The sequence below is a fragment of the Balaenoptera musculus genome, chromosome 2 (assembly GCF_009873245.2).
Source record: "Balaenoptera musculus isolate JJ_BM4_2016_0621 chromosome 2, mBalMus1.pri.v3, whole genome shotgun sequence".
In the NCBI taxonomy this organism is placed as follows: Eukaryota; Metazoa; Chordata; class Mammalia; order Artiodactyla; family Balaenopteridae; genus Balaenoptera; species Balaenoptera musculus.
Genome location: NC_045786.1, coordinates 110,018,329 through 110,035,420, shown reverse-complemented (window position 1 = coordinate 110,035,420; position 17,092 = coordinate 110,018,329). Strand labels below are relative to the sequence as shown.

Sequence of the window (17,092 nt, the reverse complement as noted above, 5' to 3'; positions counted from 1 at the left end):
GCAAGGCAGTTAAAACATCCATACAAAATTACTTGCTACTTTTTATCAAGAGCCACACAGTCCAATTTACCCAATAGACAAACTAATTTGCAATACTAAAAGCTATTGATATTTGGGATCTGGGCTCAGAATGTTTCCATTAGATTAGCAGAGTGCATCTGTTTGGAAACAGCTGACAAATCTAGAAATTCATTAGGTTTTTATGAAAAGTCACATTCCGTAGGCTATATCAAGAGTAGCAGTGTTCCATAAAATATACTGAATTTCTACCAGCACATATGAGCTCATTTCGTCACTTTTTAGAAATGTTACTGATAGCACTATTTATGAAACCATAAAAAAACTGGCAACATAAATTGTATTAGCCTTATATGCACATATATAAATCCATTAATATAGTGGGGTTTGATTCAGCTGTTTCTCAGATATCACACAAACCACAGAATACTGAGGTGGATTCAGGTGCTGTAGTGAGGAGTCAAATGTTTTTCAAATGTTTGAATTTTAAGTTTATTCCTTACAATATGACATTGTGTTATAAATGAATACATCAAGTACATCAGGGGCATTTTTCACTCATGATAGTCATCCAAAAGACAAAAACTGTTATGGATGAATTCCAACTCAGAGCCATTTCTTTCAGGAAGCCTTCCCTAATGCGTTACACAGAACTAATTACTCCCCTCTCTCGGCTTCCTCTGCTCCTTATACCTGCTTCTATTGTAGAATTTATCATACTGAATTCGGCTTTATTCCTATACTTGCCTACCAAATTATAAGCAAGAAAGAACTACAATTGAAAGAATTGCCAGTTTCACATTTATTTCCAACTCATGTCACATACAAGGTGTTCAATAAATGTTTGCAGGAATAGTGGATATCTGCTGAACTGGATCAATAGGACTCTCTCAAGGGGAAGGTTTCCATTTAAATATTTCAAGAAACACAGACGGTTTTCCAAAGATTTTTCCATCTCTGGAATGTTATAAGGTGTTCCAAACACAGGAGGTCCAATGGAGAGTAATCATAGTGTTCAATCTGTTGAATCAATGGTTAGTCTCCAGGGTGAAAATCCATTCCTTGACTTGATTAATTTGAAAAAGTATGGATTTTGATAGACTAGGTGCCACATTTTGGCTTCTCCATAATTGGGCTCCAAAGTATACAATACACTTTGCTCTCACTAAACACTCACTGAGCAATGGCTGCATGTATTGTACACTGAACTTAGTATTAAGAATATTTGACAGAAATTCAAGATGATAGTCTCAGGTGGAATGTAATTTGGATGAAAGAGGTTAAACAACCATAAATTATGATATTAGATATGAATTTTTCCATTCTTTCACTCATTCGTTCATTCGGAAACCATGTATTGTGCCTATTCTGTACACTGGACAGGGTAATAGCAATTTAAGGGGTTTAAGGCATGGCCCCTGCACATCAAAGGGCATCCTCAATCACCTTGGATGTTCATTGGTGAGTCTTTTTCTTAGTGGAAAAAAGGGGTCTTTTAAAGCTCAGAAGAAAAAGCACAACAGTCAAAATAAGCTGAAAATGAAGGAGATAGGGACAGGCAGATCAGAACTTGAAGTATAAAGATAAGAATTTTGACTAAAAAAAATGACTCCAAAATGATGAATCATTTCATCTTATTAGAAGCATAAGAAACAGTAAAGTTTCAGCATAATATGGCAGAAAGAGACTTACTGGTTTCCCCAAGGGTTGTTCACTATTTCTTGTACTGCCCTCTTTCAGCTACAGGTATTTGGTTGAATAAAATAAAGTATGGCAATGTATCAGAAGCCTGATGCTTCTGGTCAATCCAAACGATATAATAGCTATTAAAAATTAAATAATTATTATTTATAGCCAAAACACGACTGTTATTTACTTTTTGCCACTGCAGTGGAAATCATCAACTCTGAAGCAGTGCCATGCAGATTGAGGTACATGTTTGTGTTTCAGGGAGAAGGGACATGGAAAAGAAAAATACTTGAGATCAACCTGAGAATGCCAACATTTAGGAAGAAATCTATTCTAGAGATTTCCTCATAACTGTAAAATTAGCCTAGTGTTCTCTTTGATTCTCTGTTTACTTACAACAGACTAGTGCTGAATGGTTGGTAATCATGAGCTTCTGAAGACGTGCATCAGGCCTATGTCTCAGCAAAAGAGAACCTTAGGACCTGTGGGTAGGTTGGATAATTTGACATAATTGAAGCATAGAATAGATGCAGCTAGTTCTGGTTCTGCCTCAAGATGATGTGGAAGCATTTGATTAGGACATTGGAAAAGATGAAGTATTCATTATTACAAAAAAGATAAGCTTTATGCTATAGGAAAGAACCATTTAATATAACTATTACCCAAATGGTACAATATTGCTTAATTTTCAGGTGCATCCATTAACCATTGATAATATCAAGTAAGGAATTCACAACAGGCCTCTGAGGAGGCAGGCAAGCAGGCACATTAACAAACTTGTCAATGAAATTTCTGGCTGCTAAAGGATTCTGTAATAAACTCTCCCCATTCTGCCCCCACTTCTTCCCTAGGGAAGGAAGCTTAGGTGAAAGAGTTTTTTCTTTTCTTTTCTTTTTTTTTTTTTTTTGAACTTGACACCTGGACACATTTCCATTCTTGTGCTACTAACATGTTTCCTCAGCAATGCCTTATGGTATACAGTCCCTCTGCAACATCCATAGCACTCCCTGAAAATGCAGGGCATTCTCTGGAGATTTAATTTATGGCAACAACATGGCCATAGACAGGTACCACAGATCTACATCACTGATGATTATGTGAAATTCCATAAATATGAGTAATCTGGGACCTGTGAGATACCCCATCTTTTTTTAGTGTCTTTACAGCAGCATGAAACTGAACATCTAGATGAGAATAACTAAGGAAATGAAAAATACAGTGGCTGAGACAAAGGACTAGATTATCAAAAAGATGATACTTCACAGGTTGACCAATGGGTATTCCTAGCCTCACCAGCATGTACAGATATGGGTGCATTACTCCTTGTCAGGATCCAAATTCAGGTAAGCACACTGATTGTACTTTAATCATGATCACACCTTACTAAGTAGATAAAAAACTACACCTTATCCTATTCCATTCAAATTTCTGAAGATCCCAGTTTGATGGAAGTATGGAGATCATGGGATATGAAATGAAACCAAGGAAATGTACACCTTGATGCACAAAACTATGACAAACATGAAGATAGTTACTCATGAGGGATCATAAGAATTGATATGAATCTCCTGGTACAGGAAATAGTGGGAAAGACCATAATCACATTCAGAAGCTTAAAGATCCAAAATGTCTAGGTTTTAGCAGAATCACATCATGAACATAGACTTTCTGCCATCCCCATGGAATACTGTTAGTGTCTGCCAGGTCCATTGAGGTCCATGAATTTTATAATGTTTGTGAACAGAGAGGCCAAAAAGAGTTACGGTATCTTTCCCGACATAATTTATGCTTTTAAAAAAAGCATAAATTAATACAACAGATATTTATTGAGCAGTCTCTGCCAGGCCTATAGATACAAGAATTAACAATACCCAATTCCAGCACACACCGCTTATAGTCTGTTGGGTAAAAGAGATCAAAAGCAAGTAGCCTTATATGACCCAGCACAGAATAAATATGTAATTGGGGTTTGATGTATAACAGAGAGTGGCAGGGCCTTAAACTGAACAGTGATATGCATGCCCAATGAGATTTAATTTTTTAAAATGCAGGCCAAGTAAAAATAAGATTGTAGGCTATATTCTGTATGAGTGTGATAGTGCTAGATAGGTGTTGTGGGAGCTCAAGCTGGGAACCAGGTTCTGCAGAGGCTGGCAGGGAGCTTGTGAAGAAAGAATTGATTTGCATGTGGGGCTGGAGACACGCTTTACTGCAGCAGGAAGAGAGGAGCCAGAAGCAGCTTGGTATGGCTGGGACAAGGTGGAAGCAGGGGATGTGGGAGCTGCAGCTACACGTGGTATTTAACTCCAAGAGCCATTAAGAGTCATGGAAGAAGAGGTCAACAACATGGGAGGGTGACCGGTACAGTTCTGTGTTCTAGAAACATCTTTCTGGCTTTTATACAAAGTTGACTTTAGAAGGGCAGACAAGGAGGCCATTTAGGAGGCTGCTATGGTAATGGAGGCCAGATGTTTCTGTATGCTCATATTTTTTTTAATTAAAAAAAGGTATGTTTTTTCTTCTAAATGAATGGAAGAAGGAAAAATGGAGAAAATCTTCTGTCTTTTTAAGTTTTTCTCAGTGCGTGAGAACAGCATGTGCCAGATTTTAGTTCTTTGGCTGTTCTGATGATAAATACCAGAGGTTTATTAGTCAGGAGTCTCCAAATGTGAAAGACATATTGAACTGATGAACTTTTACTCCCACTGTCATTTTAAAGAGATGCTATATATGCTGATGAATAAGACACTTGATGACACTTTTTCTTCACACAAAAGATTTTTACTACCCTAAGAAAATGAAAACTTGCTTTTTCACAAGGGCAGGAGGAGGAATGTGTGTTCAGTCAGAGAAGCAGAGGCTTGAAAAGTCACCTGCTATCTGCCTTAGGCCATCTCCACCCAGGCTCCATCTGAGCTGTGCCCGGCACCATCCTGCATTCCCAGAGGGGCTCTTGGTGGGGAAGAAAGCCATGACCCTCTGTGCACAGCCTGGCAGCTTCTCTCCTGCTCTTCCCAATGCCATCCATCGCGGATGGTCAGATGGTCCTCAAAATATAAAATATACCTTCCAAATGCCATACGTGCCAAAAATTGAAAGATTTTTATGAGTAAATATTTTTGTTTAAGAACCTCCGAAAAACTTGATAAAACATTATACAGCCATTAAAATGAAGACTATGAAATCACATGAAAAATAGATAGAACACATTATAAGCCAAAAAATGAAAGTTCAAATTGTATCTATGATTAAGCTGTAACTATGTAAATGGATAGTCCCAGCGTGTAGAAGAAGAAGACTATAGGGAAATGCAACAAAATGTTAACACCATTTGTGCAGGGTAGGACTGGAGTTAACATAGTCTGGTCTTATGGAATGAGTTCTCAGGGCTTTTGCTTTCCGAAACATAAAATGAAAAGTAATACTATCTAACTTCCAAGTTGTAAGAATTAGAGATAATGATTGTAAAGCACGGAAGCAGTGCTTGGCAATGAGTGGGGCTAAAGAAAAATCATTATAGACTTTTAAATTCATTTTCTCTGTTTTCCAAATGTTCTGTGTAGCAAGTGGTACTTTATGGCATTTTTAGGTGACAAGTGGCACTTACTGTTGAGGCTGTCTGAACTCCTCAAGTACAGATACCAGGTTCTCTTTGCTTTTGGGCCACCACCCAGCACAGGGGGCACCCAAACACAGATGCTGCTCTCTGGGAGTCCAGGGAGCAGGGGACTGAGAGACCAGTGATCTGAGCCTTCCTTTTGTGTGCCCTTGGACAAGTCATCTAACCCTTCTGGGCTTCTGTTTCCTTATCTACAATCCAGGCATTTGGACTCCATATTTTCCATTTCTTGGACGCTTTGATTTTATCTTTAAGCCACACAGTTAAGGACAGGTGGCTCAGGAGAATTTTTATTCTAAAGCAGAAAATTTTCAAAGCGGGAAGAATCCCAAAGGCCATCTAACTATTCATCTACCCTAGGGCAGCTCTGTCCCTCCACATCCCAGGCAGATGTGTTCATTCTATTTTTAACTATCTCCAGGGAAGTTTCTTCTAACTTCTCATCCTGAGTCCGCAACGTTTCTTCTCAGGAATTTGAGAGCTTTGTGAATAGGAGCACAAGCTTCCCTCAGCTTCGGATTCTTTTGCCAAGTCATCTCTCCAGCGTATGAGTTGGAGATCAGAAACACTGAGAATATGCCAACAAAATCCACACGTCCAGTCAATCACCAAGCCCTGACAATTTATTTCTCTATCCTCACCTCTCTGTATCGACCAACACTGCCTTAGATTCAGGCCCTCATCATCATCCCTTGCCAGGCTGACTTCAACAGCCTCCAGTCATGACCCCCTCAAAACGACATTTTTTTCTTTATTTGTGGCATGCCTATGAAGGTGCAGGCATCATCCTAAGCTTGAGGGACGTGGCTGTGAGCAAGATAAATATAGTTCCTGGTCCCATAGAGCTCACAGTCTAGCGGCGGGGACAGGAGGTGGGGAATGTGTATCTTAAAAACAGGGGGTTGCAGTTGATTATATCAAGGGGACTAATGACATGGTGTGGGTGCTGGGGACAAGCATGGGCTCTGGAGCTGGACAAGCCTGGGTTCAAATCCTGGCTCCTCCATCACCCTCTGTGTAGCTCTGGGCAATCTCTTTGTACTCAGTTTCTTCATAGGTAAAAAGGGGGATATGTTAGTGCCTATCTCATGGGGTTGCTGTGAGGATGAAATGCCTTGATACCTGTAGAACAGAGCCTGGCATATTGTAATAGCTCAATAAAAATATTTTATTACACAGAATGTTCTGTCTACAAAACAGCTCTTGTTAAATGCCTCCGATGGCTTCCCCAGGTTGCAGGATAAGGTCCAGCCTCCAGCATGACCTACAGAGCCTCTGGGATCCCACTCAAGTCTGCCTCTTGGGTCCCAGGTCTGCCTTGAAATGTGCCAGCTCACATCAGTCATCTTGCTCATCTAAGATTCTGCTCTTGCTTGCACCTCTGCCTGGAAAGGCCTTTTTCCCCTCCCCTGGCTCGGCCCTGCTTATCCTTTAAAATTCATCTCAGGTGTCACCCTTGCTAGCAAGTTTTCCCTGACCCTCTTCCAGCCTCCTGGTTTCCCCTCCTCAGCATCCACAGTAACTGCAGAGCTCGAACCTCTACTTACTACACTGTTGTATAACTATTGATGATGGGTCTGCTTCCCACCCATGAGTTGAGAGTAGAACTTCACTTTTCATTTGTGCTTGTATCTTCAATGCCTAGGACAGTGCCTGGCACACAGCACACACCTAATAAATGTTCAAGGAGCAAATGAATGAAGATTCGTACCAAAAACCTTCCACGAAGCTTTCAAAATGCTGCCTATAGTATTTTGGGTTATATTGGTGCAATCACTCTTCACTTGCAAGTGGTTGATAAATGTCCCCAAATTTTACTCATTGAACACCATGTAAATGAGCTGTCATGTTCCTTCGCTTACAAAATTACTTGCCAATTACACTTAGATGATCCCGGTGTAATTGCCATGTAAACTGTACCCTGGCTGAGATAGCCCAAATCATCAATTTAACTTTACCCTCTCATCATATGGTACTTACCACATAATTAAATAAATGGTCAGCCACCACCACAATTATATATCTCCCCAACAAAATGAAGTGACTACATTTGTCATTGATTTATTAGTTACGACAATATGCAACACACCACCACATATAATATCAGAAGCTTTAAAAAATGAAAAGCACTATGTACTCTTGAGAAAGATGTTCCAAGTTCATGAACAAAAAGATAAGCATTATAAAAACATTGTTTTCCTTTTTTTAAAAGAGGCACTAAGATATAAAGACAAAAATCCTTGTTCTTCCTGAGGAAACTTGTTTTTCCTGAAACTGCAGATAATAAAAACATTTCCAAGCATTCGAAAGTGAATTTAGCTCCTCAACCAAATCACAATTTCTTTCAAACAAGCAGTTGCATTTTTTCGTGGAAGGTAAATATATTTCACTAAGGCTGGCATTCTTTTTTTGATAGACTTGCTAATATCTTATTCAAGGATTAGATAGATGGGAGAGATCCTGAATGTTGATGGTGCCTCTTAGTGAACAAATTTTCATTTGCTTTTCTGGATGCTACCTCCACACCTGGCACAGGTAATCACATTGACTTCCCAGCATGGCCACATTAGGCCAAATGGATTTGCAGAGGTTCTGTCTAAAGGGACCATGTGACTTCCAGAACACACTGCTCTGAGGCCCTAATTGAAAAAGAGGTCAATGCTGGCCCAAATATCTCTCTACCCCCTGCGGTGGAATAATTGATGTGCAGCAGCCCCTACAGATGTGGAGTCACCAAGGTGATGGATGGATATAAGTATATTATTCACACGTACATCTGTTAATATACAGGTCCCAGTGCAAACACCAAGACCTAAGAATATTATGTGGATTTAGGACAATCCCTGAAGGACTCCAGTTCCATTAAAAATTTGTTTGGCAGCCTGGGGCAGATCTATTCCAACTCCCAGATGCTTCATGCATTTGAGAGGGGGAACCAAATTGCTTTAAAAATAAATTTAATAAATTTCGTAACGTCAAGTCATTAACATCCTGTGTAGTCATACAGTCTTCATCTTTTGAAATAGTAATGTTAACCTGTGGAATTTTCTTAACCTTTCTAATATCTGAGTTACCATTCTATTTTCCTTGTGTTTTTTGCCAAAGGGGATGAATTACATTCTGAAAGCAGAAGAAACTATCCTACTTTTTCCCTCTATAGGTGTTTTTCTTGTCACAAATATACCAGACAATACCCAGAAAGCTCTGTGACCAAAGTCCATTTTGATTTGGAAACTGTAGAGGAAATAATTTACCTTGCATACATTCTCAGTTATTGTTTGATGATTTATAATATTAGCTATAATTTGCTGCTGTAATGGTTGTAACATTGCTTTTACAAGTGCTCATTTATTCATTTAACAGATTTGTTTAGTACATATCATGCATGTGCAGGGCAGGGTGTCAGAGCAGACACCAAAAAGACACAAGCAGTCCCTCAGGGAGGTGACAGTCACAGGTGAATCATTAGGGCAGGGTAGGTGGGGAGAGATTCAACCTCTCTAGGAACACCCGAGATTCTCACACCACCTGTTCTCAGGGTCTCCGAGGGGTGCACACAACTCCCCCAAAATGAACAAAGCATCCTCACTTACAACAGGTTTATGTGATCTTCACAACAACCTTCAGTAGATATGACAGGCATTTTTCTGGCTAAAGTAAAGATCTGTTTCAGGCCTGAAACTTTTATCTTTAAAATGTTATCTTTTAATCTTTATCTAATATTATTTATGCCAGGTGAATTGCTTCAAGATTCCAAAATTCCATGTAACACAGTAGATAAGTAAGATCTGCACATGGGTCTACACAGGGAGACAGATAGTGGGTGACAGCACCCTGGCTCAAGTGAGTTAGGTCACGCACTGGCTCTTGTCCATACATGGTGCCCTTTGATAGTGCATAAACCCTCAGAGTACAAGGCAGTCTGCAAACTGTCTCTTCAGTGCTTAGCATACCACCACCCTAAATAGCAAGTGTTCAATAAATCCAGTATTTCTCTGTTATTCTACTTTAAAGCAGTCATCACATTCTAAAGAAAAAGAATGAAGTAATAAATCGGTAAAATGTCTGGGTGACAGCAATTTTTATTTTTTTTTAATTATTTAATTTATTTTTTTTATACAGCAGGTTCTTATTAGTTATCCATTTTATGCATATTAGGGTATACATGTCAATCCCAATCTCCCAATTCATCACACCACCACCACAACCCCCCGCCACTTTCCCCCTTTGGTGTCCATACGTTTGTTCTCTACATCGGTGTCTCTATTTCTGCCCTGCAAACTGGTTCATTCGTACCATTTTTCTAGGTTCCACATATGTGCGTTAATATATGATATTTGTTTTTCTCTTTCTGACTTACTTCATTCCGTATGACAGTCCCTAGATCCATCCACATCTCTACAAATGACCCAATTTCGTTCCTCTTTATGGCTAAGTAATATTCCATTGTATATATGTACCACATCTTTATCCATTCGTCTGTCGATGGGCATTTAGGTTGCTTCCATGACCTGGCTATTGTAAATAGTGCTGCAATGAATATTGGGGTGCATGTGTCTTTTTGAATTATGGTTTTCTCAGGGTATATGCCCAGGAGTGGGATTGCTGGGTCATATAGTAATTCTATTTTTAGTTTTTTAAGGAACCTCCAAACTGTTCTCCATGGTGGCTGTATCAATTTACATTCCCACCAATAGTGCAAGAGGGTTCCCTTTTCTCCACACCCTCTCCAGCATTTGTTGTTTGTAGATTTTCTGATGATGCCCATCCTAACTGGTTTGAGGTGATACCTCACTGTAGTTTTGATTTGCATTTCTCTAATAATTAGTGATGTTGAGCACGTCTTCATGTGCTTCTTGGCTACCTGTATGTCGTCTTTGGAGAAATGTCTATTTATGTCTTCTGCCCATTTTTTCATTGGGTTGTTTGTTTTTTTAATATTGAGCTGCATGAGCTGTTTATATATTTTGGAGATTAAACCTTTGTCAGTTGATACGTTTGCAAATATTTTCTCCCATTCTGAGGGCCGTCTTTTTGTCTTGTTTGTAGTTTCCTTTCCTTTGCAAAAGCTTTTAAGTTTCATTAGGTCCCATTTGTTTATTTTTGTTTTTATTTCCATTACTCTAGGAGGTGGATTGAAAAAGATCTTGCTGTGATTTATGTCAAAGAGTGTTCTTACTGTGTTTTCCTCTAAGTGTTTTATAGTGTCCGGTCTTACATTTAGGTCTCGAATCCATTTTGAGTTTATTTTTGTGTATGGTGTTAGGAAGTGTTCTAATTTCATTCTTTTACATGTAGCTGTCCAGGTTTCCCAGCACCACTTATTGAAGAGACTGTCTTTTCTCCCTTGTATATCCTTGCCTGCTTTGTCATAGATTAGGTGACCATAGGTGCGTGGGTTTATATCTGGACTTTCTATCCTCTTCCATTGATCTATATTTCTGTTTTTGTGCCAGTACCATATTGTCTTGATTACTGTACCTTTGTAGTATAGTCTGAAGTCAGGGAGTCTGATTCCTCCAGCTCCGTTTTTTTCCCTAAAGCTTTGGTTATTCAGGGTCTTTTGTGTCTCCATACAAATTTTAAGATTTTTTGTTCTAGTTCTGTGAAAAATGCCATTGGTAATTTGATAGGGATTACACTGAATCTGTAGATTGCTTTGGGTAGTATAGTCATTTTTGCAATATTGATTCTTCCAATCCAAGAACATGGTATATCTCTCCATCTGTTTGTATCATCTTTAATTTACTTCACCAGTGTCTTATAGTTTTCTGCACACAGGTCTTTTGTCTCCTTAGGTAGGTTTATTCCAAGGTATTTTATTCTTTTTGTTGCAATGGTAAATGGGAGCGTTTCCTTAATTTCTCTTTCAGATTTTTCAACATTAGTGTATAGGAATGCAAGAGATTTCTGTGCATTAATTTTGTATCCTGCAACTTTACCAAATGCATTGATTAGCTCTAGTAGTTTTCTGGTGGCATCTTTAGGATTCTCTATGTATAGTATCATGTCATCCGCAAACAGTGACAGTTTTACTACTTCTTTTCCAATTTGTATACCTTTTATTTATTTTTCTTCTCTGATTGCTGTGGCTAGGACTTCCAAAACTATTGCATAACAGTGGTGAGAGTGGATGTCCTTGTCTTGTTCCTGATCTTAGAGGAAATGGTTTCAGTTTTTCACCATTGAGAATGATGTCTGCTGTGGGTTTGTCGTATATGGGCTTTATTATGTTGAGGTAGGTTCCCTGTATGCCCACTTTCTGGAGAGTTTTAATCATAAATGGGTGTTGAATTTTGTCAAAAGCTCTTTCTGCATCTACTGAGATGATCAAATTGTTAATATGGTGTACCACATTAATTGATTTGCGTATATTGAAGAATTCTTGCATCCCTGGGATAAATCCCACTTGATCATGGTGTATGATCCTTTTAATGTGTTATTGGATTCTGTTTTCTAGTATTTTGTTGAGGATTTTTGCATCTACATTCATCAGTGATATTGGTCTTTAATTTTCTATTTTTGTAGTATCTTTGTCTGGTTTTGGTATCAGGGTGATAGTGGCCTCATAGAATGAGTTTGGGAGTGTTCCTTCCTCTGCAATTTTTTGGAACAGGTTGAGAGGGATGGGTGTTAGCTCTTCTCTAAATGTTTGATAGAATTCACCTGTGAAGCCATTTGGTCCTGGACTTTTGTTTGTTGGAAGATTTTTAATCACAGTTTCAATTTCATAACTTGTGATTGGTCTGTTCATATTTTCTATTTCTTCCTGGTTCAGTCTTGGAAGGTTACCACTTTCTAAGAATTTGTCCATTTCTTCCAGGTTGTCCATTTTATTGGCATAGAGTTGCTTGTAGTAATCTCTTAGGATGCTTTGTGTTTCTGCTGTGTCTGTTGTAACGTCTCCTTTTTCATTTCTAATTTTATTGATTTGAGTCCTCTCCCTCTTTTTCTTGATGAGTCTGGCTAATGGTTTATCAATTTTGTTTATCTTCTCAAAGAACCAGCTTTTTGTTTTATTGATCTTTGCTATTGTTTTCCTTGTTTCTATTTCATTTATTTCTGCTATGATCTTTATGATTTCTGTCCTTCTACTAACTTTGGGTTTTGTTTGTTCTTCTTTCTCTAGTTCCTTTAGGTGTAAGGTTAGATTGTTTATTTGAGATTTTTCTTGTTTCTTGAGGTAGGCTTGTATTGCTATAAACTTCCCTCTTAGAACTGCTTTTGCTGCATCCTATAGGTTTTGGATCATCGTGTTTTCATTGTCATTTGTCTCTAGACATTTTTTTATTTCCTCTTAGATTTCTTCAGTGATCTCTTGGTTATGTAGTAACATATCGTTTAGCTTCCATGTGTTTGTGTTTTTTACATTTTTTCCCTGTAATTGATTTCTAATCTCATAGTGTTGTGGTCAGAAAAGATGCTTGATATGATTTCAATTTTCTTAAATTCACTAGGGCTTGATTTGTGACCCAAGATGTGATCTATCCTGGAGAATGTTCCGTTTGCACTTGAGAAGAAAGATTAATCTGCTGTTTTTGGATGGAATGCCCTATAAATATCAATAAAGTCCATCTTGTTTAATGTGTCATTTAAAGCTTTTGTTTCCTTATTAATATTCTGTCTGGATGATCTGTCCATTGGTGTAAGTGAGGTGTTAAAGTCCCCCACTATTATTGTGTTACTGTCGATTTCCTGTTTTATAGCTGTTAGCAGTTGCCTTATGTATTGAGGTGCTCCTATGTTGGGTGCATATATATTTATAATTGTTATATCTTCTTCTTGGATTGATCCATTGATCATTATGTAGTGTCCTTCCTTGTCTCTTGTGACATTATTTATTTTAAAGTCTATTTTATCTGATATGAGTACTGCTACTCCAGCTTTCTTTTCATTTCCATTTGCATGGAATAACTTTTTCCATCCCCTCACTTTCAGTCTGGAGGTCTGAAGTGGGTCCCTTGTAAACAGCATATATATGGGTCTTGTTTTTGTATCCATTCAGCCAGTCTGTGTCTTTTAGTTGGAGCATTAAATCCATTCACGTTTAAGGTAATTATCGATATGTATGCTCCTATTACCATTTTCTTAATTGTTTTGGGTTTGTTTTTGTAGGTCCTTTTCTTCTCTTGTGTTTCCCACTTAGAGAAGTTCCTTTAGCATTTGTTGTACAGCTGGTTTGGTGGTGCCGAAATCTCTTAGCTTTTGCTTGTCTGTAAAGCTTTTGATTTCTCCATCGAATCTGAATGAGATCCTTGCCGGTAGAGTAATCTTGGTTGTAGGTTCTTCCCTTTCATTACTTCAAATATATCATGTCACTCCCTTCTGGCTTGTAGAGTTTCTGCTGAGAAATCAGCTGTTAACCTTATGGGAGTTCCCTTGTATGTTATTTGTCATTTTTCCCTTGTTGCTTTCAATAATTTTTCTTTGTCTCTAATTTTTGTCAATTTGATTACTATGTGTCTCGGCATGTTTGTCCTTGGATTTATCCTGCCTGGGACTCTCTGCACTTCCTGGACGTGGGTGGCTATTTCCTTTCCCTTGTTTGGGAAGTTTTCGACTATAATCTCTTCAAATATTTTCTTGGGTCCTTTCTCTCTCTCTTCTCCTTCTGGGACCCCTATAATGTGAATGTTGTTGCATTTATTGTTGTCCCAGAGGTCTCTTAGGCTGTCTTCATTTCTTTTCATTCTTTTTTCTTTATTCTGTTCTGCAGCAGTGATTTCCACCATTCTGTCTTCCAGGTCACTTATCCGTTCTTCTGCCTCAGTTATTCTGCTATTATTTCCTTCTAGTGTATTTTTAATTTCAGTTGCTGTACTGTTCATCTCTGTTTGTTTGTTCTTTAATTCTTCTAGGTGTTTCTTTTTTAATTCTTCTAGGTCTGTGTTAAACATTTCTTGCATCTTCTCGATCTTTGCCTCCATTCTTTTTCCGAGGTCCTGGATCATTTTCACTGTCATTATTCTGAATTCTTTTTCTGGAAGGTTTCCTATCTCCACTTCATTTAGTTGTTTTTCTGGGGTTTTATCTTGTTCCTTCATCTGGTACATAGCCCTCTGCCTTTTCATCTTGTTTATCTTTCTGTGAATGTGGTTTTTGTTCCACAGGTTGCAGAACTGTACTTCTTCTTGCCTCTGCTGTCTGCCCTCAGGTGGATGAGGCTATCTAAGGGGCTTGTGCAAGTTTCCTGATGGGAGGGAGGGACTGGTGGTGGGTAGAGCTGACTGTTGCTCTGGTGGGCAGAGCTCAGTAAAACTTTAATCTGCTTGTCTGCTGATGGGTGGGGTTTGGTTCCCTCCCTGTTAGTTGTTTGGCCTGAGGCGACCCAACACTGGAGCCTACCCGGGTCTTTGGTGGGGCTAATGGCGGACTCTGGGAGGGCTCACGCCAAGGAGTACTTCCCAGAACTTCTGTTGTCAGTGTCCCTGTCCTCATGGTGAGCCACAGCCACCCCCGGCCTCTGCAGGAGACCCTCCAACACTAGCAGGTAGGTCTGGTTCAGTCTCCTATGGGGTCACTGCTCCTTCCCCTGGGTCCTGATGCACAGACTACTTAGTGTGTGCCCTCCAAGAGTGGAGTCTCTGTTTCCCCCAGTCCTGTCGAAGTCCTGCAATCAAATCCCACTAGCCTTCAAAGTCTGATTCTCTAGGAATTCCTCCCCCTGTTGCCGGACCTCCAGGTTGGGAAGCCTGATGTGGGGCTCAGAACCTTCACTCCGGTGGGTGGACTTCTGTGGTACAAGTGTTCTCCAGTTTGTGAGTCACCCACCCAGCAGTTATGGGATTTTATTTTATTGTGATTGCGCCCCTCCTATCGTCTCACTGTGGCTTCTCCTTTGTCTTTGGATGTGGGGTATCTTTTTTGGTGAGTTCCAGTGTCTTCCTGTCGATGATTGTTCAGCTGTTAGTTGTGATTCCAGTGCTCTCGCAAGAGGGAGTCAGCGCACATCCTTCTACTCCGCCACCTTGAACCAATCTCCAACAGCAATTTTTAAAATGATGTGAACAAGAGTCCCTAAATTGAGTCAGGCAAAAAGTACATTCCCAGGTGCTTGGAACAATTCAGGGATCCTTTTTAACTGAAAAGGGAAGACAACACTATTTGTCTCCTAGATGCACAGAATAAGTTATATGAGCAAAAGAATGTGGTCCAGGACTTTCACATGTCCAAAATGAGCCTCCTGTCCCCAGGCATCAACCTCAAAATGCCTAAGTGCTATAAATTTCCAGCAGATCTTTCCATCCACAAGCTACCAAAGTAAGTAACTCAAGGCTGGGAGTCAAGTATCTCAAATCCCTCAAAGAGAAGTAATGCTTCTCCCTGCTAAACTCTCAGCTACTCACCTTAAACTGACAGGAATCAAGGGGGACAAGCAAATGGAACTTCAAAGCTCCTATGAGGCCACCAGCCCTACTCAGCAAGGCTGAGGGGAGGTGGCAGCCAAACTGAGACAGTTCAGGCTTTTGAAGCGTGATCGAGTGTCTGTTGTTAACTGAAGAGTACAGGCATGTGGTAGCTGCTCGTGTTGTGAAGCTCAGCTTTCTTGGGCCAGAGCTGCCTGTCCTCTCAGCAGAGGAGGGTAGGCAGGGAGAGGTGGGCACCGGGAAGTGGGAAAACAGAGAGCCTGTCATCTCTTCACTTCGAGCAATGAGAAATGGAACACAGGTAGACACAGAAGGGCAAGCAAAAGAAACACAGCTGAATGTATTTTGGGAAATTTTCTGGTATGACTAAAAACTTTGTGAGAAGTATATTGTTTTTCTTATGATACTAATGAAAGCTATTTTTAAAAAAATGATATAAATACCTAAATATAGACGGTAAATGCAGGAAAACATCTGTACTGAGCTTTTGTTAGCCAGTCATATTATTAGTTTAATTCAGTCTGTTTTTATAAGTACTTAGAGTAATGACACAATAAGGAACGAGGAAAAAATTTCAGACCCTTCAAGGGCAGACTGTTTTACTCAAATCCATTTTCCATTATGCCCATTTTTATTCTCTCATTTAAGCCATGGACTTATCCAGTTAATCTATGGCAAGCTGACCCTTCCCCCATGGAATTTACAGTTGATTCTTGTCACTCTCCTGTTTTAAAATCAAATCAAACCTTCAATGAGTCCCCATTGCCCCCAGAGAAAAGTTCAATCCATTAAAAGGACATTCAATCTCTTTTACCACCCAGCCCTAACCTGCAGGACACAACTTAGCCTCAGCCACATCAGAAGGCTCACCCCACCTCCCTTACTTGCCCATAAAATTTCCTCCCATCTCCTCTCCTCCCCTCTTTATCCAACAAATCATATATGGCCTGTGAGGTCTACATCAAATTACCTCTCTGAGCCTTCCCTACCCTGAGGAAGAACCAATAAAACTTTGCTCTATGCTCCAAACAGTACTTTGCTTATCCTACAAGAAGTTTACTGCTCAAAATTATATTACATTCATCATTTATGGGTCCACAGATGACTACATTTAATCTATGGTCATCTCCCTCAGATTGCAAATCCCTAGAAGAAAGAAGCGAAACTCATTCATCACGTATTCCTAACACATAAACAACTGCCTGGCACTTGCAGGTGCTTAATATATATGAACTCATCATCACCATTTCCCCCACGTTTTCTCATTTATCAAATTGAATGAAGAATGTTGTTTTGGGCTTTCCTGGTGGCGCAGTGGTTGGGAGTCTGCCTGCCAATGCAGGGGACATGGGATCGAGCCCTGGTCTGGGAGGATCCCACAAGCCACAGAGCAACTGGG

The 17,092-nt window shown here is 39.5% G+C and overlaps 1 protein-coding gene across 6 annotated transcripts in view; it reads right to left on the bottom strand.

Moving 5' to 3' along the window:
* AKAP6 (A-kinase anchoring protein 6) overlaps positions 1–17,092 on the bottom strand; it is a 584,194-nt gene that overhangs the window by 215,831 nt on the left and 351,271 nt on the right. The gene's annotated exons all lie outside the window — the stretch shown is intronic.